The sequence below is a fragment of the Artemia franciscana genome, chromosome 11 (genome assembly GCF_032884065.1).
Source record: "Artemia franciscana chromosome 11, ASM3288406v1, whole genome shotgun sequence".
Taxonomy (NCBI): domain Eukaryota; kingdom Metazoa; phylum Arthropoda; class Branchiopoda; order Anostraca; family Artemiidae; genus Artemia; species Artemia franciscana.
In genome coordinates this window covers 39851705-39877762 of record NC_088873.1, presented here as the reverse complement: position 1 = coordinate 39877762, position 26058 = coordinate 39851705, and the positions used below count along the sequence as shown (strand labels likewise).

The 26058-nt window shown below is 36.3% G+C and overlaps 1 long non-coding RNA gene across 1 annotated transcript in view; it reads left to right on the top strand.

Annotated features, from left to right (window-relative positions):
• Positions 1 to 268: 268 nt before the first annotated feature.
• Positions 269 to 26058, top strand: part of LOC136033390 (uncharacterized) — an 82012-nt gene continuing 56222 nt past the window's right edge. The window contains exon 1 of the long non-coding RNA XR_010618920.1: positions 269 to 325. This is a non-coding gene — a long non-coding RNA (uncharacterized LOC136033390). The remainder of the gene's footprint in view (positions 326 to 26058) is intronic.

Below are 26058 nucleotides of genomic sequence, written 5' to 3'. Positions count from 1 at the left end.
TCCCTTTAATAGTATCTAAAGATGCAAGTAATTCATTTGTCTATTAATGAAAATAGAACCTTTTTCTTTTTTGTCCTTTTTTCTGAATTTACTTGAATGGGACTTTGTCAAGTGGATTTTTCCTTAAATTAGACGCTCTCAATGTTATTTCTCCTCGAAAACTGCTAATACCCATTTAAAAGTCGGGATCTCCTTGTAAACTTTCTCCGGGAGAGATAGAGTTTGAGAACGCATCTCAAAACTTTTCAAAGGGAAAGGGCCCCACCTGCAAAATCAAGCACTAATACTTTGCTAGTGTTCTTGGAATGAGGATATACTAATACAGGTAAGCTTGAAAAAACAATCCAGTGCTGATTCGCAAGTGAAATCAAAGAAACTCAATAAGTTTTGCTAGAATTGTGTTATGAGAGGAATTCATGTTATTTGAAAGAAAACTTTGTCTTTGACCATTTCACAACCAAAGGGGGATATTTCTCGTATAGTTTTGATTGTATTTTGGAGTGACACTTGAACCCTCTAAAGCTATTCTTTTGCCGGTTTAGTATTTTATTGAATCTCAACCAAGTTTCTTGCTTCCTACGTTTCGGAGAAACATAAAACCCCCTACAGATGCTCTCAGTATGCCACCCTCTGAAGGTGTAAGGACAAGTAGCACATCTTGCCACTTCTCAAAGTAGTGGAATGGCTATACTTACTTATGTATTTTCCTTTTTTTCTAAGAAATGAAAGCTGTCATCAGGGTGCTCATAAGCCAATCTCTGGAGCTCCGAAAGATTTCAGAGAAAAACAAGGGAGGCATGTAAAAATCAGGGTTAAAATATATTTTTACCACTGGCTGTTCTAAGAAAGATGGAGGTAACAAGTCATTCACAGTAACAAACAATAACGAAAGAGCAAGGTTTGCCGACATAAACCTACAAACTGTAAATTTATCAACAATGGGAGCATCTGTGTAATATACATTTAATCTTAATTTGAACTATATGTAATTCATTAAGTTCAAAGTTGCATATCACCAGCTCTTACAAAAGAAATCTGTACAATTTTAGAAAAAAAGGGTAAAACACCTCTAAAAGGCAAAAGAGAATCTGGATAAAATTCCCACCGTAAACCACCACCTAATATAATATTTCCGTAAACCCTAACACAAAGTTTTCAAACCCTTATACATGAAAATACAGAATTTAGTATTTTCCCGAAAAGTATACTAAGGGGTGCGGGTTTACTGGTTTATCTGTATTTCTATTTTTATCACAGGGAGAAACTGCGTATAAATAGAACTCGTACAATATATCGGGGGAGGTATGACTCGGGTCGAATATTTAAAATTATTCTACTGTTTCCAATATCGAAAGAAAGCACACCACAGAAAGAAAGTTTGAGATTGCAAAACAGTTTAAACCTGTCAGAAAGCTATTTTAAAATAGGGGAGTTACAGTCCATAGCTAATAGTTCATAGTCAACTATAGGGTCCATAAAAATAAGAAGTTTTTAGAGACTGTTTTTGCGAAATACCTTAAAGAATGTGTTCCTAGGACCCAAATAAAATGAAAATGTCGTACTAGTAATTATTTTTTTTCCAATTGGTCTTAATTTTAAATGGAAAAACAGCAAAGTAAAAGAAACTTTTTATGCATTTTTAGGACTAAATTTTCACGATTTACCAAGTAATTTCCTTTAATTTGGAGAACTATATTTAGACTAATTGTACAATATTGATCTGAGAAGGTGCTGCTGCCCTCTTTCATAAAAATTATAACACATTTTAAGAAATTTTTACTTGCCCAGGTATCATGGGGGTGGTTACCCGATTATATTTCAAATGGCCCTTAATAGTATGCAAGAACGACCAAAAATTAAGTGTAAAAAATTAGTTTTTTTTCCGATGAAAGTAGTGACCGATGAAAAAGCTAGCGTAAAGAGCTGTAGATCCTTTCATGTAGGAGAAAACATGTTATATTTTAAGTTTCATAAGTGATACGAGAAAGGTTTCCATATTGGAAGAGAGAAAGAGACATCGAGTAGGTGTTACTAACATTACCACAGAAATAAAACATCGAAAATGAGGGTTCTATAACAGATTAAATAATAAAAGCAAGTTTTTTTCACCTAAAAGTAAGGAGTTACATTAAAAATTAAAACGAACAGATATGGTTGCGTATATGAGGGGGGATGCTCCATCCTCAGCCTTCTCACTTTACGGGAAAGTATTGAAATTTTGAAAAATAGTTCTCATTCAAATTCAAAGGTCCTTGTGTGTGAACAGGCTTTCATAAAGAAATGTGACAAAAAAAAGCGTAAAGAGCAAGAGTTAAGTAAAGTGCTAACTCCTCATATTCAGAATAATTTTTGTTTACGTTTCATGCTGCTTCTTACTTTTATCTGAAAGAAGTTGTTATTTATTTTATTTTGATCATTTTCAAAATCTTACCAGCAAACCCTCTCCCCCGTGTTAAATTTCTCCAGGAAAACTTCCCCGGAAAATTACCTCCCCATGGAAAATTCTCTTTGTGGAAAGCTCCTCTTAGAAAAATGTGCTACCCCCTCTAAAAATATATCCCTATATTTCCTAATAACTAATAGCCTCTATACAGTATGTGAATAATGGGCAAATTGCGTAGCTTACAGCCCTTTCCCTAGGAACTCTGGGAGGTCTTGTCTTACCTAAGGGCATGGCTATTGCACCTTTCAACTATTGTCAATCATAGGGCTATATGAAATTTTTATTAGACGTCTTTGGGGTAAACGGAGCTTGGGAGGGGGGCTAGCTACGCACCAATCTTTTTGGGACTTAAAAAGGGCAGTAAAACTGTTTACTTCCGATCAAATCAGCCCTCTCCCGATATTCTAGGATCACTGGTTAGATACAATTATCCCTGGGGAAAAAACACACAACAAAAACAACAAACAAACACGAATCCGTAATCTTACTTCTTGCAAAAAATGCAAAATTCCATGTTTTTGTATATAGGAGTTTGAAACCTCTACAGTGGTGTTCTCTGATATGCTGAATCTGATGGTAGGATTTTATTTAGATTTGTTGCCTTTCTATGGGTGTTTCCCCCCTTTATCAAAAATGGGGTAATTTTTCTCAGGCTCGTAACTTTTGATATGTAACACTAAACATAATGAAATTTATATATTTGGAATCAACATAAAATGCCAAATCTTTTGATGTATCCATTATTATGAAAATTCTAATTTATAGAGTTTCATTTACTATTTGGCTGAATCTGGCCGGACGCTCCTCCAAAAATTATACTGCCTGTTAGTTCTTTTTCAATCGCGGCATATCACACAAATACTCAAGGTTATCAGATTTCACTGCCGTCATTAAACTCAAGGGGTTTCTCACTGAAAATTACGACTAATGTATATTCATTCTTCGTGATTCGACAAGTAAATAGGAATATTTATTTGGAAAAGAACTATTATTCGAGGAGAAAATTAGAGAAATTATTATTCGAGATTTTTTTGGAGGAGGGGGGTTCAGCGCTTACGAAAGAAATACCAGGAAAACACAGGAAAATTAAACATTTCGCTGACAAAATTAAGCATTATACAAATTTAAGGTGGGTGAATCCCTCGCCTGCGTGTGTGCCTGTGGTCTGGTCATCATTATTTGCCAGGAGACGCGGTATAAAATTGTGGAAATTACAAATAAAAAATACATACTTTCGGGTTTTTACTATATGCAGACCTATTTAGAAAATATAATTTAAATAATTGCTCGCAGCGAAGTGACAAATTTATTTCATTTTATCAAAAAGTTCGTGGTAACGAACTGTACTAAGGAGCGACCCGGCTCAATAGTAACCAAAACTCTAAAAAACGGATTTTTGATACCAATAGCTACATGAACAAAATCGTATTTTAATGCTGACTTTAAATATATGAGATACCTATTTAAAATTACGAGTCTAATAAAAATTGCCTTATTTTAGAAAATAGAGCGAAACACCCGATAAAAGTAATAAAACCAAAATTACACCCATCCGAATCAGCCTATCAGGGAACCCTACCGTGGAAGTGTTAAGCTTCTATCAGCAAAAATTTGGATTTTTTTTTCCAGGGGTGATTATATCGAACCAGTTGTCATAGAATGTTGCGAGCGGGCTCATTCTAACGGAAATGAAGTTATATACAAGTGAATTATATATATAAAAAATGAAGTATATAGTACCCTTTTTAAGTGATTTAAAAAATTGGAGGGCACCTAGGCCTCCTCCCACGCTAATTATTTTCCCACAGTCACCCGATTAAAATTATGAGATAGCCATTTTATTCAGCATAGTCGAAAAACCTTATAACTGTGTCTTTGGGGACGACTTATTTCACCAGAATCCCCGTGGATGGGGCTACAAGTTACAAACTTTGATCAGTGTTTATATAGTAATGGTTATTGGGAAATGTACAGACGTTTTCAGGAGGATTTTTGGTTGGGGGGGGGGGGGGGGGGTTGAGAACAGGGGGTTATGTTGGGGGAACTTTCCATGGAGGAATTTGTCATGGGGAAGAAAATTTCTATGAAGGGAGCACAGGATATTCTAGCCTTATTTCAAAATAGAACAATACAAAAATAAATATGAAACAGTTTTTTCAACTGAAAGTAAGGAGCAGCATTAAAATTTAACACTAACAGAATACAGAAGTTCGTTACGTAAGCTAACTCGTAAGTTACGTAGATCTTTTACTAGCAAAAACGTTCGTAAAATATTAAAAGTTCTAGTTCTAGTTGCCTTTTTAAGTAACCAAAACATTGGAGGGCAACTAAGCCTCCTCCCCTGCTCCTTTTTTTCTCAAAGTGATTCTGTCAAAATTATGAGAAAGCCATATAAATATGAAATTTCGTTTTAATTATTCATCTGTGGAGAGCCAAAATCAAAACATGCATTAGTTCAAAAACGTTCAGATATTAAATAAAAAAAGACATGTTTTTAACTGAAAGCAAGGAGCAACATTAAAAGTTAAAACGAATATAAATTTATTCGTATGTGAAAGAAGCTGCTCCCTCCTCAACGCCCCGCTCTTTACGCTAAAGTTTTACTCTTTCTCTCAATTCTACTTTTTAAACCAGTAAAAAACTTTAGCGTAAAAAGCGGGGCGTTGAGGAGGGAGCAGCCACTTTCATATACGAAGTGATTTCTGATCGTTTAAGTTTTAATGTCGCTCCTTACTTTCAGTTAAAAAAAAACTTGTTTTTTTTTATTTAGCTTATCCATACGGGTTCATTAAAAAATATTCTAAAGTTCGATTGTTGCTTGAGCATTTGTATATCTGAATTTGTATTCGGATAAGACTGTAATGACACATGATAACTACCCATACCTAGCACAGTTGGATTTATATAAACGGTTCTGGTATCTCCATACTTCTTGGCAACCTTCCGTCGACAATTTCTGGTAACATTGCCTCAAAATAAAATTTTTGTAGATTTGGCAGCATTTTGTTAGACCAGAATTCACGTTCACGACCAATCTTTTCATAATATAATTCCTCTTCCCCTAAAAATATTACAAAGTATACAAAATCAATGTCACAACATTCCAATTGCATTTGAACTTGGTAAGAGTAATCATGTGTTCTTTTCAGCTTTATTTCACTATTAACTTTCTTTTCTAGACATGTATTTTTTAAGCGCTATCCACTCTTCCAATGTAAGCCCTTTTGCTGTCAAAGGGCACTTCAACTCCAAAAGAGTCTTCTCAGCCGAAGGAAAAATTGCGATCCCGTCCGGACTGGCCCCTAGAAACCCATATTCCTTGTGAATGAAAAGTCCAGCAGAGTTCACAATGCAACCTATTTTCTTTGCAAAAGCTGCAATAGCTACAGGCTCAGACATCTGACCATGCTCCATTGCCTTTGTTTGGCGGTTTCTGGGATACAGCAGCTGCCGAACTAATGAGCCCACAGTCTTCAACCGCCTTTTACAAACAGCACCAGCTACGGAAGCTGTAATTCTGTTTTTTCTGTATTCTATCCAGCTATTATCGATAGAATTTCTCTGAAGCCTAGTGGCTTTTTCGATACTGAGGATATCTGTTGCAGTTCATTGGAAACGAGTCAAAAAATCTGTTTTGGCAATTTCGAGCGCACTGCAATCAAGATCCGGAGCAGTTGCGTCCGAGCCGTAGTTTTTGTCTGCTCCGGTTGGCTCCCTGATTTCTTTTGAAGGAAGTTTTGTGGAAGTATTAGTGAAAAGGCGCTTTTTAGCAGACAGGTTTTTACGTCGAGCAGTAGTCATGGCCCGCTGTTGTGCAAGTATTTTCAACTGCCTACTTGGTGTAGATCCTACAGTTCTTCGAAATACTTCAAGGCGAGCTGAGTGACCTTTCGTAAATCGGATTCCTGCTGCTTTAACACGGGTGGTATATCGCGCACTTTGGCTAACCATGATGTTTTTGCCACCTATAAGCCTTGCAACTATGCTCATAAAATATTCTGCCAGGTTGCTCGTGTGGTTTCCTATCAGTAGACGAGCCCTTCTGGTCAGCGTATCAAAGGCTGAATACACATGGCTGAGAAAGATGTTGCTAGGGGTGTCTTCAGGATTGACCTGTAGAACTTTCCCGGAGAACGAGCAGCGTGTAGGACAAAATCTATGGTCGCCACGGAAAAATTGTAGAGGAATTGCCTTCAGCGCACTGATGAGATCCTTCACGCTTTTTTTCTCTGTGGTGGCACATACAATTGCATTTCTGGCAAAATCACACATTTTCTTTATTATTGCGGCACTAAGAAATCTTCTGCATTCGGCATTTTCATGCTGCTTCTTATATAGTCTGTTTTTCAAGCATTTGCACGCATGATTAGCACACTCAATTTTTTCTACATTTCTGCCATATGGTACCCTTGCTATAATTTCAGAATGGGTACTTGAATCGCCGTCGGCAACAAATCGAGTATATCTTAGATTGTGCATGGATGTTGCTATTCGGAATGCCTCAACTAATATATTTGACTCCATACCTGTACTGGGCCCCTGCCAGTTCATAAAACATGTATGTTCAGGAACAGATCTATTTACTTGATGCCTGTATTTCACGCAAGTACAGCAATATTTGTTCCTAATTCCTAGATTTAAGAGTTTCTTCGAATAGAAACCTATCACCACTCCACAGCCTGAGAGTGCACGATATCTATTCCCATAACTTCGTGTACACCAGCTTCCATCGACTATAACACATGTCTCTGCAGCTCCATTTGGGTGAATTTTCTCACCTGCTTCCAGCGCCATCCTTCGCTTGGTTTTCCCATTTTCGATAAGATAGTCATAGAGAAATTTTTCCAATTCTACGCAAATTTCTTTCTCAAATTTCGTAAAGACTTTTTGAGACGGGGTATTTATTCCAATGGTAGAGAAAAGTTCTTGAACCTGGGCGTGAGTCATTTCACCATTTATTGCACCAACCACTACCTCTTTGTTGACACTTACTGTTCCTGTTTCTGTTTTGTGTTTCTTTCTGATAGTATTCACACTATCAAAATCAGTCCTTTTCCGTTTTTTTGACTACGGTTTTCGTTGAGTCTTTTTTTTTAAGCCTTCTAGGAGCAAGGGGTTTTTCTGTGTGAATTGTGGCTTCCTCATGACATGATTCGCATTTGAAGATGAGTCTTGAGCGCAATCCAGCTCTATGTTCCTTAGAAAACATCATATTTGAAACCAAATTGATGTCTTGGCACCTGTAAATAAAATGCTAATTGGTTGTGAGGAAGTAAAATAGTAAAGTAGCGATTTTATTGTTTTGGTAGAAAGGAAAGTGCTATAGCTTCAAAAAGGATAGGTAGTATGTAGAGTAGTGAGCGATGTAGGGTAATTAAAATATGAAATAAAATATAAAATATAGCTAGAAATGGGCGAGAAGTGGAAATTATACGATCTAACCAAAATTTTGTTGTATTTCATTGCCAGATTAAACCACCCAATTTTATTTATATATGTAACCAAGCCAAAAACTGTCCTGGAACTACCAATCAGGAAAGCCAAGTATTTCAAAACTTAACAAAATCTTTTGGGGCATGACAGGAAATGCCCTCTAAACAGACCCGTGTCGATTTACCAAATTCCAACGGAAATTACTAACCAAATTCCAAGAAAAATTAAGTCTCACTTGACTCCTTAAAATCAAATTCAAAGTAAAAATCCGTGCCCCAAATTCAGTTACATCTCAACTATCATTTAAATTTTTATTCGAGTAATTCACAAAGATCTTATTAGTACGATTAAAAATACCAATATGCTTTTATGAGTTAGGAGGATCAAATTAGCTAGTTTGTTTCTCAAATCCTTTAAAGCCTTTCCAGACATTCTTTCAGAACCTTTATCCGTACTTTTTAATGATTAGATAAAAAAAACAAGTATTTTAAATGAAAGTAAGGAGCAACATTAAAACTTAGAACGAACAGAAATTATCCCGAATATGAAAGAGGCTGTTTCCTCCTCAACGCCCCACTCTTTACGCTGAAGTTTGACTCTTTCTCTTAACTCTACTTTTTAAAACAGTAAAAAATTTAGCGTAAAGAGCTGGGCGTTGATGAGGAAGCAGCCCCTTTCATATACGAAGTAATTTCTGTTCGTTTTAAGTTTTAATGTCGCTCCTTACTTCTGTTAAAAAAACTGTTTTTTTTTTAATTTAATTTCTGAACGTTTTTGAATCAATGCATGTTTTGATTTTGGCTCTCCGCAGATGATTAATTAAACCGAAATTTTAATATTTATTTTTTTTTGTCTAAAGTGCTTTCTCATAGTTTTGATCGAATGATTTTGAGAAAAAATGGAGCGGGGGAGGATGCCTAGTTGCCGTCCGATTTTTTGGTTACTTAAAAAGGCAACTAAAAATTTTAATTTTCTACGAATCTTTTTATTAGTAAAAGATATACGTAACTTACAAATTAGCTTACGTAACTAACTTCTGTATTCTCATGTTTTTATTACGTATACGAAGGGGCTCACCCCCTCGTTAGTACCTCGCTCTTTACATTAAAGCTTAAATTTTGCCCCAATTTCTTAAGAATGACCCCTGAATCACAAAAGCTGTAGAATAAATAGTTGAAATTACTAAAAATACTTTAGCGTAAAGAGCGAGGTATTAGGAGGAGGTGAGCCTATTGTGTGCTTAATAATTTCTGTTCGTTTTAAGCTTTAATGCTTCTCCTTACTTTCAGTTGAAAAAAGCTTTTTCATATTTATTTTTTCATTATTTTTTTTTTAAATAATACTAGAAAATCATGGGCTCCCTTCATGAAAATTTTCTTCTCCCATGACAAATTCCTCCAAGGAAAGTTCCCCCAACATATCCCCCTCTTCTTCGAGTTACGAGTTTGGAAAATAAGGGGAAACACCCCTAAACGTCATAGTATATTTTTTTATTTTTCAAAATGGCAAGTTTTTTTTTTTAATTGAGAGTTGCGAGACAGAGTCAAACTTTAGCGTAGAAATCAAGACGTTGAGAAGGGAACAGCCCCTATCATATACGGAGTAATTTCTTTTCGTTTTAAGTTTTAATGTTGCTTCTTACCTTCAGTTGAAAAAACTTGTTTTTTTTTATTTATTTCAGAATAGCGCGACTCATTTTTTCCGCCGATTGATTAGCTTTCGTCATAAATTAATACAGAAGTAAAAAGTGGGGCTATTTCAAAATGTAATGGGGAAATATATAATGGGCTATAAACTGTCGCTTAAAGAGGGGCGAGGGGTGGGGTATAGCAAAGCATTCGCTCTTAGGAATAGTATAAGTAGCTACTTATGGTTGTTTTAAGTTCTTTTCTGAGTTTTTAGGCCTTCCTTCAAATGTGCCCCTCTCCTTGTTTTTTACCAAAAATATAATTTAAAAGATCTACTGTTTAATACTGTAAAAACTTTAGCGTAAAGAGCGGGGCGTTGAGGAGGGAACCGCCCCTTTCATATACTGGGTAATTTCTGTTCGTTTTAAGTTTTAATGTTACTCCTCCCTTTCATTTGAAAAAAAATCGTTTTTATTTAATTTCTGAACGTTTTTTTTAGTTAATCCATGTTTTGATTTCGGCTCTGCGCAGATGAATAATTAAAACGAAATTTGAATTTTTATTTTTTTTGGATAAACGGCTTTCTCATAATTTTGATCGAACGATTTTGAGAAAAATGAGCGGGGAAGGAGGCCCAGCTGCTCTCCAATTTTTTGCTACTTAAAAAGGCAACTAGAGCTTTTAGTTTTTTACGATTGTTTTCATTAGTAAAAATATACATAACTTACGAATTAGCTTACCTAACGAACTTCTATATTCGCAGGTATCTATTACGTATATAAGGGGGCTCGCCCACTTGTCAATACCTCGCTCATTACACTAAAGCTTAAATTTTGTCCTAAATCCTTAAGAATGACCCCTGAATCACAAAGACCGTAGAATAAATAATTGAAATTACTAAAAAATACTTTAGCGTAAAGAGTGAGAGATTAGGAGGAAATTAACCCCTTATGTGTGTAATATTTTTTGTTCTTTTTAAGTTTTACCGCTGGTCCTTACTTTCAGTTGAAAACACTTTTTCATATTTATTTTTTCATTGTTTTTTTAAATCATGCTAGAAAATCCTGCCCCCTCCCATTCATGGAAAATTTTCCTCCCCATGACAAATTCCTCCATAGAAAATTTCCCCAACATAACCTCCTCTTCTCAACCCCTCCTTCCAACCAAAAAATCCCACTGAAAACGTTTGTACACTTCCCAATAATCATTACTATGTGCAAACACTGGTCAAAGTTTTTAACTTGCAGCTTCTCCCATGGGGACTTTGGGGGAGTAAGTCGTCCTGAAAGACATAGTTATAAGGTTTTTCAACTATGCTGAATAAAATGGCTATATCAGGATTTTGATGGCGCTAGAACTTTTCATTTCCATTTGAATGAGCCCTCTCCCAAAATTTTAAGACCACTGGGTCGGTACAATCACCCTTGGAAAAAAGAATTAAATAAATAAACACGCATCTGGGATTTGTGTTTTGGTAAAATATACAAAATTCTACATTCTTGTAGATAGGAGCTTGAAACTTGTACAATAAGGTTCTGTGATACGCTGAATCTGATGGTGTTACTTTCTTAACTTTCTGTTTTGGGATGAAAATATCTTTAAAAGTTATCGAACATTCTTTCTCTATAGCAGAAAAGAAAATTATCAAGAATTAATAAGGTACAAGTTGTATTAATTGCAACCCAGAATAATTCCCCATCCTAATAATTTTGATACCAGTAAATCAATGACGTAAAATGAAAGACAAAGAAAAAACTTACATGTGGCAAATCACGAGCTTTTCATAATTCTCAAAAAGGTAAGGCACATCCACAATCCAGCGTGAGCCTTTTAGAAGGTCTGACCCCAAATTTCTTCCAGAAGTGATAACTTTCAACACAAAAGGGGAATTTGTTCCAATTCCTTCGGAACTTGATTCGTCGTGAACCGAAGCATCCGTTAAGTCTTCTAACATATATTTTGGTAAACGCTGTCTGCCTCTAGCCCGATAATTTAATTTCAACTTTTCACGATGGGCCTGCACATTTGGCAAATGGAGCCCTCGTATATTTTTTTTCCCATGTTACTGTGGTCAATAACAAGAACTATATAAGAACTTTATTAGGGTTTCGACCATTTTTATCGGGGTTCACTTACTAAAGGGTTGAATTGTTTCTTGGAAAGGCCTTGGACTTGAGACTGGTCATTTGACTGCTTTAGTATGGGTAATTTTTTTTGGGGTTTATTTACCAAGGGTTGGGATTGTTTCTTGGAAAGGCCTTGGACTTGAGACTGGTCATTGACTGCTTTTGTAGTTTGCTTTGGTAGTTCTACAGCAAGACTCGGGTTTTGCTATAACAAATTTAAATATTCTGGGGACATCTTGTTTCGTTCATTAGTTATTTTGTTTCATTCATTAGTTATTAATTAGCTTGTTTTATATATTCTTAATTCTTATTTCAGTACGAAGATTATGCAAAATTGTACTTATACTACAATACATAAATTTGTCCTGAATTTATTTTAATTAAACAAAACGATAGATCAATCTTTTTAAAATAAAACCATTGCTTCTTATTCGGCCCTTGTGCTGTGTTCAATTTATCTCTAGGATTAGACTCAGCTTATCCTTAATTATTTATACAATACAATTTTCTTATATATTCATTAACCGGCAGTTTGGTGTCTGCACCTTACTTCTTCTCTAGACTCTGTTTAAACAGGATAGAACTAAATAATGCTTGACTGAATCGCTCCTGAACAATCCGAGTGGTTAGCCCCTTGGTGTAATTTTTGCATTCTTAGATGCTCCGATTACAGCTCAATCTAACCTTTTGAGGGGAAATTTTGATTTCGGAACACAAATATGTAAAGTATTTGAAGGGACTGCAACCAGGAGGTATATACTATAGAAAAAAGCTTCTTATTGATGAATAGAAAATTTTTTGTTCTATTTTTTGATACCCCACAACAACAATGTCAAGCATAGCAATCTAGAATGCAAACCCGAAACAGGTTTTATAATTATTTTGGAATTATAAAAAAAATAATTGTCGGCTTTAAGATTTGATTATGCCAAAATATTCACCAGATTTTTTTACTTCTATTGACATAAAAACCGCCAAAATCACTAATTCAGGAACGTCAGGCAAACTCCAAATGTTTAACATGGGAGGTATAGGAAGATTCTTTGCGAGTCCGTCCAGCCTTAATATAGAAAAATTATAGAGAGCGGGAAAAAGTTTGGTTACTTTGTAGCAGAAAAGTCGAGACTAGTTAGCAAGAAATTAATATTATCTTAAGAAATATTTTAGAAAACGAAAAATCTAAAAAAAAAAATTTTTTTTGGAGCCTTCAATTTCGAATTAAACGGTAAGAGCTAACTACGATTTTTTTTTTATTTTATTGCTTTGTTTTTGGAACATCGATATATTATTAAAAATAAAATCGTTGGGAAAGGTAGACAAGCAGAGGGGGGATTTGGAATCGTACCCCCCCTAAAAGTCAATACTTTTTATTTCTTCTATATATGTATCTGCATATGATGATGATGGTTGATTAACTTGACCTTCTTACCTGGTGACTTAGGACGTAATCTTCATTGTTATATGCTTATTTTTATCTTTTTTACAAAAGTTTGTAAAGTCGATCCAGCTCTAAATGGGTACCTGGAGAAATCTGGGGAAGGTAAACAGGAAGGGTGTGTGAAAGCACAGGATGGCTGGCCCCCAACCCCCCATTGCACTTCCTGGCTGAAGGGCCAAGAAACGGAGATCAGCACCGCCGGTAGGGACTGTAAAGTTTAATGCCGTATCCTTTACCTTTACCTTTTTTTGCCTCTCCCCAATGGTGCTGACTGATGAAATAATTTCATTTTTTGGACCTGCTTGGCTGAAGAATTTGAGGTATATCCTCAAAAAATTCGGAAAAAGTGAAGACATTGCCTGTCTCTGTGGACTTTAAACCCTTAAGGAGAAGTTAACACATGTAATACAGTGACATGAAGTAGTAGAGGGGAATTTTTAGAATAATTACAACTTCTCTTTTTGTATGCTATATCTACATGTTCGGAAAAAGGTAACATATAAATAAACTCCTAAGTTAGGAATGGCAACTAACAATGATAAGAGTAAAAGAAAAGCATCATCTGGGCATCTGGTAAATTTATACATCTTGTTGTGCAATTAATTGGTAAGTTAGTGTGCAAATAAGACGGTCGGTCCCTCCAAGCTATTGAGTTCCCAGGATATTTTGAAATTATCTTGGTTTGCAAGGTTTATTTTCATATGGTTTTATACTTTAAAAAGGAAAGAGGAGTTTGGCTAAGGTCGAGAAGAGAAAAATGATTCACTAACTCAAGCCCAAACGTTGCATCGAACTGTTTGCTACCGGTTAAAATTGAACCTTATTTACTTATTTAAAGAGTTTTCAAATAAAGGTCATAGTCATATGGTTTTCACCATCTCCTGTTCCCTTGTCGTGGGATTTACATTCGTGTCATGAGAATTTATTCTCTACAATGTCTGTTCAGCTTTTTTTCTATTTTGTAAAAAGTTGCTTGGAGTTGCAAGTTCTTGTCCAAAGCAAATTAAAGGAGAATCATAAAAGGAAACGATAGGAAATCCGTATTATAGGATTTCTAACTTGTATAATATCTATGGCACACAAACCCGAAGAAATGAGCAAAATGTTGGGATATTCCCAAAGAGGTGAGGGGATGTCGTAAGGAAAGATTTAAGGAAAATTCAAAACTTCTTGGAAGGGTGAAAATAGGTAAGCTTTGAATAGATTTGGATGGAGGAGGAACGTGCGTCGATGGGATGACTTTGAGGAGCTTGGTGCCGCAGTGAGTTGTTACTTGTTATTCCACACAGTTATTTGTTGTTTTTACAATTATTACAACTTTTTCAACAGCCTTTTATATTTTCAAATAATAAAACAATTTAAGCATTTTATGGCCTAACGATTCTCTGCCCCATCCCTTCCAAAATAAATTCCTCTGCTAGATATAGCCTATCCCCTTTTATCTTCAGCAAGAAAAAATAATATCAGATTAAGCTATATGATACCAAACAAGCGCTAGGAAAATGCCCATAAACATCAAATAAGCATAGTTTGAGCCAAGTCCGCTAGAACATTTATTGGGACCGTTCCAATATTGATGTCTTCAGGGGGGGGGGCAATAAATAAAAATTATAGTTACATAAGAAATGCCCATAAACTAACGAGAAGTTAGGATTTTGGTGAGGTGGAGAGTCTGATGCTCAACCCTCTGCATACGCCCCTGCATAGTCTTTCCTTTCTTTTTAAAGATTTTCCAACAGAACAAAGTAAATAACGTGTGGAAACTTATTTTATAGCAAGTCCATTCAACGTTAAAATACCAAGTATTTTTCTTTGCACTTATCTACTGAACTTTACTTTGCTTATATATTTTTTCCCAATTAGAAGATTGAAATTTATACCTTTGATTTATGAAGACAAATAACAAGAAGAATTTCGGAAGTAATAAATCCCAAAATTCTTAGAAATTAAATTTTTAGTGTATATCCTTGCCGTTTTCAAGGCTCTCTTACTGAAGACTTACCTCCACTTCCATTTTAATTTAGGTAGGCCTAATTAAAAAAAAGTTCTTAAATAATTTCTTACAATCCTCAAAAAAGCAAAACAGAAATATGTTCCAAATTGAAGTCTTATTTGGTTCTTAAAATGAAGGGATTATCCCTGAGAGCATACCCAAAGATCAGACAGCTGGAGAAACATGAGAAATGTTATTGCATTGCGGTTTTTGTTTTTGGAAGATACTTAGCACCGAAAAATGGCAGGAAAAAACCACTTCTACAGAAACAACCGAATTTATAGCTTATTGCTCTTTAATATAGTTAGTTTCCAAGAAAGTATGGCAGCACGCTTAGAGATCCAACCTACTAACGCTTCTGTTCAGAATTTACGATAGGGGAATAGAGGAAAGATGATGATGGATATTTGGCCGGCTATAAAATTATCTTTAGCTTTATTTGCTAAAAGTCACTTTACCCATATTCGTTCTGAACATACTAAAGAATGTTTTTCAAAACTACGTAAACAAAGGGCGAAAAGATTTTTTTTTCTTCCGCCAGGTGGTTGCGGCGTCAATTTTAAAACTAGTGATGTATATTCAATTTTACAGACCATTCTAAAGTTCCTTGAAGCGTGTTTAGGAAACACTTTCAAACAATTCGTGCCAACGAACTGTAAGTAAGGAGTGGCCATTAACTATTGGCTATTTTTTTAACAAAACTCATATACAATAATCATTGAACACAACAAGAGCTAAGAGCTCATATGGCGCTTGTGACGACGCAAGAAGAGCCAAGAGCTCATATGGTATGAGCTCTAACAAATTCTATGAATCAATAGATTGAATTAAAAGGAGAACCAGAGGCTTAATGCCGGTCAGGATTTATAATATGAGCTCTGAGTCACGACGACCTTCTAAGTATCGAAATTCATTAAGATCCGATCACCCACTCGTAAGTTATAAATACCTCATTTTTTCTAATTTTTCCTCTCCGTTTAGCCCCCTAGATGGTCGAATCTGGGAAAACGACTTTATCAAGGTAATTTGTGCAGCTCCCTGGCACGACTACCAATTTTCATCGTCCTAGCACGTCCAGAAGCACCAAACTCACCCAATCACTGAACCCCTCCCCCCCCAACTCCCCCAAAGAGAGTGAATCCAGTACGGTTACGTCAATCACGTATCAAGGACATTTGCTTCTCCGAGTGTTTTCCAAGATTTCCCCCTCCAACTCCCCCAATGTCAAAAGATCTGGTCAGGATTTGAAATAAGAGCTCTGAGAAATAAATTCCTTCTAAATATCAAATTTCACTAAGATCCAATTACCTATTCGTAAGATAAAAAAAAAAAAAACAATTTTCACGTTTTCCAAGAATTCCGGTTCCCCCCTCCAACTCCCCCCAATATCACAGGATCTGGTCGGAATTTCCCCTTCGGATTTCCAAATTACCCCCCCCCCCGCCCAAATCCACCATAGAAAGCAGATCCTGTCCGGTTATTTAAGTCACGTATCTTAGACAGGTATTTATTCTTCCCATCCATTTTCAGCCTGATCTCTCCGCTTTAAGTAAGTTCTAAGATTTCTGGTCCCCCAACTTCCCACCCAATGACACTGGATATGGTTGATATTTTAAATGACAGATCTGAGTTACGAGGTCCTTCTAAATATGAAGTTTCAGGAAGATCCGATCACTCCTTCGTAAGTTAAAAATAGGTCATTTTTTTCTAATTTTCTAGAATCAACCTCCCCCCTCCAACTACCCCAAAGAGTGCGGATCCGTTCCAGTTATGTCAATCATGTATATAGGACTTGTGCTTATTTTTACCTCTAAGTTTCGTCCCGATCCCTCAACTCTAAGTGTTTTCCAAGATTTTAGGTTTCCTCCTCCCAACCTCCCCCCAATGTCACCAAACCCAGTCGGGATTTAAAATAACAGCTCTGAGACACGATATCCTTCCAAACATCAAATTTCATTAGGATCTGATCAACCGTTCGTATGTTAAAAATACTTAATTTTTTCTATTTTTTCCGAATTAACGGGCCCCCAACTCCCCCCAGATGGTGAAATCAAGAAAACGACTGTTTCTAAAATAATCTGGTCTGGTCCCTGATACGCCTGCCAAATTCTATCGTCCTAGCTTACCTGCAAGTGCCTAAAGTACTAAAACCGGGACCGACAGACCGGCAGACAGACAGACCGACAGACCGACAGAATTTGCGATTGCTATATGTCACTTGGTTAATACCAAGTGCCATAAAAACCTCTCAGGGAAGGCATAATGCGCCTGAGAAAAGACGGCTACAGCCCTTTAACTCTCCACCAACTACACAATCAAATAAAAACAAAAAATACTCCCTCTCATCATAGCTTTAAAATTAAATATAAAAAAAAGTTTTTTTTAACTGAAGGTAAGGAGTGACATTAAAACTTAAAACGAACAGAAATTACTTCGCATATGAAAGGGGCTGCTTCCTCCTCAACGCCCCGCTCTTTACGCTAAAGTTTGACTCTTTCTCTCAACTCTTCTTTTTAAAACAGTGAAAACCTTTAGCGTAAAGAGCGGGGCGTTGATGAGGAAGCAGCCCCTTTCATATGCGAAGTAATTTCTGTTCGTTTTAAGTTTTAATGTCACTCCTTACTTTCAGTTAAAAAAACGTGTTTTTTTTATTTAATTTCTGAACGTTTTTGAATCAAAGCATGTTTTGATTTTGGCTCTCCGCAGAGGAATAATTAAAACAAAATTTGTATATTTATTTTTTTGGCTAAATGACTTTCTTATAGTTTTGATAGGATCTTAATCATAGGATCTTAATATAAATAGACAAATCTTTAAAGCTGATTCTCCTCAACCTCAAAGCATAAGGAAAATGGTCTTAACAGGTCTTTTCAAGTTGAGCCTTTCAAGCCTTTCAAAATTGACAATACTGCTTAAAAGATTACCAAACAACCGGTAGTGAAAATTCTATTACAAACAAAACCAATACATATATTGATTATTTGGAAAGAAAAAAAATGAAATTAATTTTAGTTGTAAATCTTTAATGTATGGTCGAAAGTTTTCTATTGATTTATTACAGGATATTCTTTATCCCAGACATAGAGGTATAGCATTAGTTTTTTTGTTATTGTTGTTGTTTTGAAGATGAAATTGTAAGCTGTGAGTCATGATAAGAAATTAGACAAAGCAGTTGTCTCTTGTACAAAATTTATACTTGTTTGAATAACTTATGAATAAATGACAATTTTAGATTTCTATGCTTGAACTAATTGACGGTTCATTACTTCAAACCTTGTTTAAAGTATTTTGACAATAATACTTTCTCCTGATTAGGCCATCTACCCTCATTAAGACAATTGAGATTTTTAACATCTTTTTCCGCAAGTTTTTCAAATAGTTAATCTGTTTTTGTATGTATCCCGACTTTTCAGAAAATTTGCCCCGTCTACCAGATAAATTTGTGTGACAGGCTTTTACAATCTATAAAATTGAATAAAGCTCAAATAAACACAAGAGACCAAACATCATGACTCGATGTCATCATCACACAAATTCCCGAGAATGGATGACCGACAAAATATCCGTTCCCAGATTGTTGCGCGAATCTCGATTCAAAATCTATAAATCTAACTTAGTGTTCACATGACCTTTATCTTTGCTGATAGAAACATTTATACTGTGGAAAAAAGAAGAAAAACAGAGAAGGGAACCATGTCCAAATAGGAAAATATTTATGAGTTAATGGAAAATTGGGAAGAATAAAAAAAAAATATTACAAAGTAGGACAAGGTAAACTAAAGACAAAAGTAATTTGAAAGTAGAAAGGAAATGAAACCATGCTGTAAGGTGTTGTAAGGTGTTGTAAGGTTGTATAGAAAAAAAAAATTAAACTTAAATGAAAACTAATTTAGTGGATGATTCGACGTAGTCTGGTGTATGACACAGACTGTCGCCTTTTCCGTTTAACTGGAGCGTTCTGAAAGATTTTACTTTGTTTAACTTAGATTTAGGATTTTACTTAGGAGAAGTTAAGGGCTTTAGTTTGTGAATTTTAAGTTAGATTATATCTGGCTTAGATTATGCAGACAGTTTCGGGCTATTAGTGAGGGAGCCTAAAAATGTTGAAAACGCTGAAAATGTGACTAGTAGGTGATCCGTTAGTAGCGGAAGGTTTTACTGCAGAATATGGGGTAATCGATAGCGCTGATTATGAATATGAGCTCGGCTGATGAGTACTATAATTTCTGATGATATTGAAACTTGCAATTTCAATGACCCGCATTGCTGATGACCTTCAAACTTTTAATAACGTTGCCCCACATTGCTGGTGACCTTGAAACTTGCAATTTCATTGTTTTCATCGATAAGAAAAAGCTCACTTTAATATTCAAGTATTTTATCAGAAAGTTATACTATGACCTCTATGTCCTTCACAAGCAAATTAATCTGTTCCTGCAACCTCCATTTCTCGGCAGTCTTAGCCACCATTCTTTTTCCTTCAAAGAGCATAAAACCAACTAGGCAACATCACAGCCCAAATGTGTATGAAGAACCCCTCTTCAATCCATACCCCTCTTCCATACCCCTCTTCAAGCATTCCCTGTGCAACACAACTCTAGTATCCACCTCTTTATGGGTACAACTCAAACGCTGTTTAAAGCCTGTATCAATACTTCTACTTTTGCTGAGCATCATTATTTTAATCTGGTCCTGAAAGCATTCAGAGAGGCAGAAACTTAAAGCTGCTTCAGCACATGGAGCAAGTTTCAAATTCACCCAATACAAGTTCATTCAGCTTTGCCTGTCCCTTGGCGTTTGATACTGTTGAGTTCCAATCATTGACGCCCCGCTCTTTACTCTAAAGTTTGACTCTTTCTCTCAACTCTTCTTTCTAAAAAAGTAAAAAAAACTTTAGCGTAAAGAGCGGGGCGTTGATGAGGAAGCAGCCCCTTTCATATACGAAGTAATTTCTGTTCGTTTTAAGTTCTAATGTCGCTCCTTACTTTCAGTTAAAAAAACTTGTTTTTTTATTGAATTTCTGAACGTTTTTGAATCATTGCATGTTTTGATTTTGGCTCTCCGCAGAGGAATAATTAAAATGAAATTTAGTTATTTATTTTTTTGGCTAAATGGCTTTCTCATAATTTTCATCGAATGATTTTGAGAAAAAAAAGTGCGGGGGATGAAGCCTAGTTGCCCTCCGATTTTTTTGGTTAATTAAAAAGGCAACTAGAACTTTTAATTTTTTACAAATCTTTTTATTAATCACAAAAGCCTTAGAATAAATATTTGAAATTATTAAAAATAATTTAGCGTAAAGAGCGAGGTATTAGGAGGAGGTGAGCCCCTCATATGGGTAATAATTTCTGTTTGTTTTAAGTTCTAATGCTCCTCCTTACTTCCAGCTGAAAACAAATTTCATATTATTTTTTTCATTTTTTTTTAAATAATGCTAGTAAATTCTGTGCTCCCATTATGGAAATATTCTTTCCCCATGACATATTCCTCGATGGAAAGTTCCCCCAGCATATCCCCCTCTTCTCAACCCCTCCCCTCAACCAGAAAATCCACCTGAAAACGCCTGTAAACTTCCCAAAAACCATTACTATATGTAAGCACTGGTCAAAGTTTGTAACTTGTAGCCCCTCCCACGGGGACTCTGGGGGAGTAAGTCGTCCCCAACTACATAGTTATTAGGTTTTTCGACTATGGTGATATCTCACCAATAAAATGGCTATCTCAGAATGTTGATCCGTTGACTTTGGGAAACTAATTAACGCGGGAGGGGGCCTAGCTGCCCTCCAATTTTTTGGTCACTTAAAAAGGGCACTAGAACTTTTCATTTCCGTTAGAATGAGCCCTCTCGCAAAATTCTAGGACAACTGGGTCGATACAATCACCCCCTGGGGAAAAAACAACAAACAAATAAACACGCATCCGTGATCTGCCTTCTGGCAAAAAATAGAAATTCCACATTTTTGTAGCTAGGAGCTTGAAACTTCTATATTAGGGTTTTCGGACACGTTGAATCTGATGGTGTGATTTTCGTTAAGATTCTATGACTTTTAGGGGGTGCTTTACCCTATTTTTTAAAATAACGCAAATTTTCCCAGACTCGTAACTTTTGATGGTTAAGACAAAACTTGATGAAATTTATGCATATACAAAATCAGTATTGAAATGCAATTCTTTTGATGCAGCTATTGGTATCAAAGTTCCATTTTCTAGAGTTTTGGTTAATATTGAGCCGGGCGCTCCTTTCTACAGTTCGTTACCACGAACTGTTTGATACAACCTTCGCAGAAATTGCACTTCTTCCAAATACCGAAGGTGTATATGGGAGGAGCTCATGAGAATCAAAATCCTTCAAAAGGTGAATTCCTATGTCGCAAGTAACATCAGCTCTCATGTCTCAGTTCTTATGTCCCCAGTAATAGCAGTTTGAAGTTCAAAATTGATGAGTGCATCTACAGCACTAAAATTCTGGGATTTTTTCTGCTTCGCCTGCTCATTACTCATGACTTTCACTTCACTAAGGGTAGCTTTATCTTCGTCCAAGTACCACTCAAGTTCACTGTTTTTCAATAGCTCTCATATCAAGAAGACTGTCAGCAATCTCATTATCGACTGTCTCAAAAGTATGAATACTGAGCAGCTCGTCATTACTGCAACGAAAAAGATTGAGCCTGGACTCAAAGACAAACTTCTCATTAATAGCAGCCTTCTACTACATCAGGAAGGACGATCTTTGGGGTGAGTGGTGCCAAATTCACTTTCAGGTACAATACGTATTATATCACTAAATATAGCCGAGACTAAGACACATAAGGTGAATTCCTATGTCGCAAGTAACATCAGCTCTCATGTCTCAGTTCTTATGTCCCCAGTAATAGCAGTTTGAAGTTCAAAATTGATGAGTGCATCTACAGCACTAAAAGTCTGGGAGTTTTTATGCTTTGCCTGCTCATTACTCATGACTTTCACTTCACTAAGGGTAGCTTTATCTTCGTCTAAGTACCACTCAAGTTCACTGTTTTCAATAGCTCTCATATCAAGAGGACTGTCAGCAATCTCATTATCGACTGTCTCAAAAGTATGAATACTGAGCAGCTCGTCATTACTGCAACGAAAAAGATTGAGCCTGGACTCAAAGCAAACTTCTCATTAACAGCAGCCTTCTACTACATCAGGAAGGACGATCTTTGGGGTGAGTGGTGCCAAATTCACTTTTGGGTACAATACGTAGTATATCACTAAATATAGCCGAGACTAAGGCACAAAAAGGAAGAGTTAAAGTCTACTTTACAATTGCCAGCTCATTTACTGTAATCTCTATAATTACACCCTATATATTTGTATCCAAATAATTGTGAATTCCATTGCATGATCAGGGATATAGACTTAGATTTGGCATTTTGTCTCTTCACATTGAATAGTTCATTGCAGAATGCTTAATGTACCCTTAGGGGTATCCCGTATTTTTTGTGATCACATGCAAGTAAATAAGGAAACATTTGGTCTAATCTGGCAAGGTTGCCATCCCAGTCACCAGATCTTTCATTGTTTTCTTGAATTGTTTCCAGAAATTTCAGGCTTTTGAGCATGTACTTGAATTCTCAAACATTTCCAACCAGGAAGATGATGTGGTAAGTTTTTCCTTAAGACACTGAATGCTCTCATCAATGGGAGTATTTTTTTCTTGACATTTTGAAGTTATTTAGTAGGCCTTCAATTTCTCCAAAAATAGTAATGTACAATAAATCTTTTGATTTGATCCACAAATCTTCAGAAGCTTCCTAGAACAGAACATATATATCGTCAAGAACTAGGACATGAGGGGTTCATTATACAGTTTTCCACTTTTCAATTTCCTTTTGGTTCCTTCTATTAGAATTTCTGCCTCAAAAATCAGCATTTTGTAACCAGGGCCTTTTTTTATATAGCCCATCTTATCGATAAAATACATTAAAATATGAAGAGCATCCATTCTGAGGACAACGCTAGAAGATGCTGTGGAATTTCTTACCCTTAAGGCATGTATGATTTCATAATTCTACAGCCTGGTCGCATGTAACAATGGCATAACTTAGTCTTAGTGTTTTGGCAGTTCTTAAAAAGTCTTAATGGCTTCTGTCACAACTGCTTGATTAGATGATGAGTGGGGAGCCACTAGCTTTCCCATCTTGGTAATAGAAATATCAGTCTTATTCTCATATGTAGCTGAAAAAAGAAATTGAAACCAACATATGGTTGAGATTCTGCTGGGCTACTTGACACATTAATAAACTGCGTTAGGAGCACTGGACGAAGAAGTAAGATCGTAAAAGTCTGAAATGGCAGCCTTCTGATCAACTGCCAAAGCAATGAGATCTCTGCATTTTACTGTCACCTGCATTTTTCACCTTAGCTAAGCTTTACGAGACTTACCTGGCTGAATAAGATTTGAAGATGACAGGATAGCGTTTCTATTCTAGTTTTAGAATTTCCATTTTTCGACAAGTGTGATATGTATAACTTACCGTCCAGTAAATATATTTCTGGCAAGAGGCTCCATTCAAGTAGCACCATTATTCTCATCCATAGATCTTAATGTTTTGACTGAGTTTTCCTATTTCCCTCAAAGCACTATAAATTATGATACCTTTTTCATTGATTTTTACAGATTATAACGGAACAGCAAAGATGAAACAATTTTGAAAAACAATATATTAACTTTATTCAAATTCCTTTAATTTGACCAATAATTGAGTAATTTTGGAGCAGTTTATTAACTGTAAGGAAATTTTTGTCATTTGAGATCAGTTTTTAAGGAAATGGGTATGTAACACCCATTTGTCGACTATATAACACCGATTTTCATATTCAGCATGATCAATTACATCAGATTGTATTCTCAAATCTTCTGCTGTCCGTTGATCCCCCAAAACCTTAGATATCAACATTTCCCTTGTGTGGCTCCTTGACCATATAATATGAAAAAAACTTCGTTTTCTGAAAGAGTTAAAGAGGCTGCGTCCCAAAGTCGAACCTTAAAACGTACAGGAATTAGGAGAGGCAGTTGGAGGGCTGCCACCCCCCAAACCCCCCACTTTTAAAGACTCTTTTGTACAGGTTTTTTGTTGTGGGGGGCTGCCGCCCCCCCCCTAACCCCCCGCTCTTGGCCTCGGAAAGGCCCTCTTTTAATTAACAAAGAATACAAAACAGGTTTTTGTTTGCTACCCTACCCCCGCCCCCAGCTCTTAGATTGTGTGCTCTGTTTCTGGGAAACAGTTTCAATAATTATGTTAAAATGTAAATGGAGTGGTCAACTTCATTGTTACTAATTACTAGTTTCGGCGCAATGGTTCTCCTGTCCTCTTGTGTTTAACATTTTTCGAAGTTATTCTATTATTCATTCATTTCAATTTTTGTTAATTAAAAGAGGGTCTTTCCAAAGCCAAGAGCGGGGGACTAGGGGGGGGTGGCAGCCCCCCACAACAAAAAACTGTACAGAAGAGTCTTTAAAAGGGGGGGTTTGGGGGGCGGCAGCCCCCCAACTGCCTCTCCTAATTCCTGTACGTTTTAAGGTTCGAATTTGGGACGCAGCCTCTTTAACTCTTTAAGAAAACGAAGTTTTTTTCATATTATTTCCTTACGTTTTTCTACAATCCATGGTGGATGTAATTTAATAATTCCTGTACTCCTCGTACAGGAATTAGGAGAGGAAGTTGGGTGGCTGCCGCCCCCCAACCCCCCGCTTTTAAAGACTCTTTTGTACAGGTTTTTTGTTGTGTTCATGACAGAGATCCTCGACACTAAGCCGAAGTGTAATAAAAAAAAATTTTTACCAAGTATTCGTAGAAGCCGAGAGGAAATTGCCGGATGATGGTGAGTTTTTATTTTTATTTTTTCCAATATAAAATTTAATGCTCTTATGAAACGATTCTAAAAGAACTAAGCACGTGTCGAAGCCATGTAAGTCGCTTTTTCATTATACACATACTCAGTGGGCTTGAACCACTTGATTAGTAATGAGTATGATTTGATCTTTACAATTGAATCGATACAACCTAATACAATCGAAACAATCTAATACGTTCTTTGCAATCGAAGAAAATACAGTTTTCAATAAGAGTAACATAATCAGCTTTAAGATACGTTCTCCACATATTCATAATACAAAACCATGTTCTAAAAAAGCGCCCGATCAGGGACTTGAACCATTGACCATAGGATTTAAAGTCCCACGCTCTAACGACTGAGCTAAGCGAGCCGATATAAGACTTAAGCTTGAATAGTATGTAGTAGGATCTAGAACAGTAGGACAAAGGCTGACCATGAATCTGATTCAGATAGAAACTTGTGTTCTTATCTACTATATAAAACACACTTTAGAAGTGAAGTTTGGTGACAATAAATATGAGGAAAACAGAATGCTTTATTTGCGAAATGTGTGAAAAAGATTGGTATTCTTTGATATTGGTAACTTTTAAGAATTTCAAAAATTAACATGGGCTCTTATGGGGAAATGGGTTTTTCTAAGCTAGAAAATCGGGGGGTTAATATTTGCCGACGAAACTTTCCAGGAAAATTACTCGGAGAATTCCGCGTCGAATGAGTCTTCGTACACCCAGATCCGATGTCAGCTGTGACCTATAGGCATGGCGAAAAAACAAAACAAAAGGAGAACATGAACATTAAGTAACTATGCGTGGTTTCTGGAAAACAGGGAAGGAGTTATCGGATCGAGCCGAATAATTTCGCGAATAAGCTCCTGGGCCCTAGGGGCCCTTAACTTGTGAATTTTAGCCCGATCAGACAACGTTAAAGGGGGGGGGTGGGGTTGGGGGGTCGAAACTTTCGGCCAGATTTTCCCCATTAAGGAAAAGTCGGAGGGGGATGAAATTTGGCAGGTTTCTTAGTTGGAGCTCGAGCTACGAAATGCATTCCTCCCCATCCCTCTGCGACCACTGGAACCGAAGATCGCTTAACATTGTCGTGGTTCGCCTCTTTAAAGAGGCACGAGTGTGCCTCCT